Source organism: Anguilla rostrata, chromosome 3, assembly GCF_018555375.3.
Source record: "Anguilla rostrata isolate EN2019 chromosome 3, ASM1855537v3, whole genome shotgun sequence".
NCBI classification, from domain to species: domain Eukaryota; kingdom Metazoa; phylum Chordata; class Actinopteri; order Anguilliformes; family Anguillidae; genus Anguilla; species Anguilla rostrata.
The window spans coordinates 15,277,993-15,282,189 of NC_057935.1; positions in this window are offsets into that span (position 1 = coordinate 15,277,993).

Here is a 4,197-nt window from a genome sequence, read left to right on the forward strand (position 1 = left end):
ACAGCTTCGCTGACATCAATTATCAATAATCACTCACATTGCAAAATTAAATGATCAGTCTCAAAACTATATTATTAAAGTGCTTCATTAGCAAAGACTTATCCATATATTATTATATAATTCTCAAATTGCATCAGTGGACCTTCTGTGGTATTGCACACACAGGTGAAAATATAATAGTACATTGGATCTCCAAAAGAACTGTTATCTGACAGTGTCTATATATGCGAGGTTGCTGTCCCATGCCAACCATTTATTTCCATGAATATCAAACAATTGACAGATATGTGTGGTCTACTGTACTACACTACAACTTTTGACTATGGCAAAGACTGTGTACAGCGGCAGAATATCAATTGTGCAGGTGCTGCCCCCTATAGAAATTATTGTGCACTGCACAATACAGTAACACTGAGGATATTAAATTATTTCATTTTGAAAGAGTTATGGGTGTTGAAAGCAGACATAGGTGCATTAAGAGCACGTGTATTGGAAACTTTACGCAGTTTAGTCCTTTTTATAATATCAATTAATACATTTAAGAATGTATTAGTAAACACTACGCATGAGGGTAAAGGACACTAGATTGCCACGTTGTTTTACGCAGTGGATTAACCTTGTACAATATATTCAGAAACCGTTGGGTGAAATCATATCCTCTCAGACATAATGAGCAGGCAAGTTGTGTTAGACGCAATTCTCCCTGTTGTCACTTGGATAGGAACGGCACAACTTCTACTCCAGGGTTAAGATCTTTCCGATGGGTCAGTGCACCACCCTGATGGGAGTCCAGCATGAAAGACGTGAACCAGCGGATCATTTTCAGGGGAGTAACAGACATATAAACATTACAGAAATTATATCTCATTTGCAACAGTGTTAATTTTGATATACGTGTTCACTAACTTTGGGCCATTATCATCAGCCAATGTAATGACTGTGGAGTCGTCTAGAAATGGCCTTTTCAAGGTTAAACGTTTTTAACTCACTTTCAGCTTTCAGACTCAGTAAGCTTTGGTGGGCTGCATTAACATTAATCCGGCAGTAATTATATTTAATTCCTTTTTTTTTTACAATAAAAATACATTTATTGTAAAATCTTATAAATAAATCTTATAAGCGAGAAAAAAATGCAAAGAAATGTCCCCATCTAGAGGCGGAGATATGACATGAAAGCTAAAACTGTGGAACGTTTGAGACTGAATGTGACATCTAATCATCCACCTGTGTACGAATAGGCTAGAGCAAGAATGCATTGCATTGCATTGCATAGCATCATGGAATTATTTATGTAGTGTATCAGTTTAAAATTACGACAGGCATGTCTGCTCCTATTATTTGTTGAGAAAAATGTCACATTTAATATCACTTTATCGGCCTCAGGGGGAAACCATTAATTAGCCAACTTGTTTGTCAGAAAATCTAAATTGGCGTCCATTAATTTGTAGGCTATATATTTTCAATGCTAAGTTAAAACTTACAAAGATATACGGTCTAACTAATGTTACTCTTTTTATGTAGTTTTTATTTAATTATTTATTTTGCCATGAAAAAAAAAATATTTAGCCTTATTTGTCCAGGAGAAAAGGGAAATTAGTAAAATGAAGCATTGAGCCTGACACCTCTTATTCAGTGTTACCTGGCTCTATCTCAAGTAATTAAAGATCTCTTTCCGTTTGTAACAAAATGACGTTCCCTATTGCCCAGGCTAAAAACTCAGTGTGGCCGTCTAATTATCCTCCAATCAACAGTTTTAACAGCTCTAATGTGCCGATTTGTCAGCAGTCTTCATGCGCAAAATGGCTGCTGCATCACTGCGCACTAAAGTCGGTTAAAGTATGGTTATAAGCCCTTATATATTTGAAGATTATTAACCTACAGTTCTTACGCAATTCATCATGGTGTTCCTAGGCATTATCCAAAAACCATAAATAACGCATCCCTTAATTAATAGGATCAGCTATCCTTCTGATTTTCTTCAAGTGGCCAAATCCTGGCCCATTCCAGCTTGCGTTTCTTGACTTTTCACGCGTAGTACGAACCGACGAGTCTTTAGCCGCGTTTCCACCGAAATTACCCGGAACTTTCAGTCCCAGGAACTACTTTACCAGGAACTAAAAGGTTCCTTCAGCCAATGGTTGTCTGCGTTTCCACCGGGGTCTAAAGTACCGCGAAGATTAGGTAAATTAGCCCACTGACGTTGTCGTCGGTCCATCTGTCATATGAGTTCTTCTGTAACCCCATACTACCACCGAAGTAGCCTACATTATTTTCTAATAACCGGGACAGCCCGGAGGGGTTTATTCCACTTATATACAACGGGTTACCAACAATGACTATATATGGTTACTTTTGTATTTATTGATTTTCATATATCCTCTCAAACACATTCATTAACAGCAGAAAACATGCACACGTGTAAACAATTAGCTGTTTTATTACTTTCTCGTCGTCAATTCCATATAGGCTAATCGCAAAATGACAAGAATAGAACGAAAACTCGGACTTGCGTGAAAATGTAAATTAGTAGTGGTACAGCCACCGTTTGCTTTCCTTCGAAGTTACTGCTAGCCGAGCAGCGACGTGTGCCCTCCAGATGCGAACCACGCACCATAAATGAGTCCATAGTCTTCCTGGTCTTTTCGTGGAATTGAAAAATGGCAGTAAAATTGAGTAAAATTACGGCAGTCTGAAAAAGCTAAAGGGAAGATTACTAGAATTAACCTGTTATTTTACCCGGATAAAAAGTGCGGAAGGTGATTTCCAGTTTGCTTGTACTGTATCACCAATGTTAATTATGCAGAACTACCGCATACCTCACATAACTGTATCAAACGTTTTGAGTCAATTACAACGGGCTAACAAAGAAAATCCGGAAGAAAATATTCAGCAACCGAATTAATCCGTTTGAATGTTTTGGTAGCCTACGTAATATGCTGTCCCAGCACGAATGCTTAGCATTTTATAAAACGAATACTAAAGCAAGAAAAGAACAGAAGAGCACACGTTATAATTCCAAGACGTTGACAGGTTATAACCAAAAGTAGGCTACTGCGCCGCATAACATACAAGTTTTATTTGAAGTTATTATGAAAATAAATTGGTTTGCGCTGCATATTTTCAAACATGGCGGGTAATGGCGGAAAATAAATACAACACAAACGCTACGAGTACTCGACCAATCAGAAATGTTCAGCGATGCAAGCTCCACCCAAAAGGTTCCTGTACTTTCGGAAAGTACTACCCCCCGAGCAGGAACGTTTTGGGGGGTAAAACAAAGCCCCCAGAACTAAATTTAGACCCTAGTTCCTGCGGTGGAAACGCACTGAGTTCCTCAAAAGGTTCCTAGTTCCGGGGTATAGTTCCTGCGGTGGAAACGCGGCTTTTGATTTGTCAAATGACACCTGGAACTGTGCAGCGTGCTGGATAAGATAAACATTTATGATGCTTCCTGGGAAATTTTGGGTCGCTTTCAAAAGTGGTTTTAAGAAATACACTAACACATAAATACAAAATAAACAGCCCGTAGCCTACATCTATTCTTTATGAGAGCTGTCTTAAATGTATTCAAGGATTAGTTTATAAATCCATAATCAACGCATTAAATGATTGGTTTCTTAAATCTTATAAGCCAGTTATATATTTTACACAATGCTGTGAGAACCTTAATGAGTGAGATGTCTAATTATTTTCCACATGCTAATTGGATTTTCTATTCAACAAATTCACGTCTGTTAGTGCAAGCGTCGCCTACACGCCACAACAAGAGGGCAAAGGTTGTTGACAAATACCACTGCACAGTGGAGATCGCATTGCGATTCTGTCGCGTTGTTAGTGCAACTGGAAAGGAATGACCTCAGTCTAGCTCAGCTGCATAAGCGCTGGAAAGCAGCAATCGACCAACAAATAACCTAAATGCGACTGCAGTAGGGAAAAACGGTTGCTACACATGCATTTCTCAACAAAAAAAGAATGAATAAAAATAAAATATTTGGGGACAATTCATTTGTATCTAACCGCATTAAATGGTACAATATTCAATTGTCTCGGTTAAATAAATTTGCTCTTGACAATCGAAACATGACATTGGGATCTCAGTGACTTTAATACAATCATTACGGTAACCTTGTCACAACACACTGCGCTCTCTCAAATGCTCGTAGAAGGGGGGTGCAACCACAGAACGGACGGCACTGG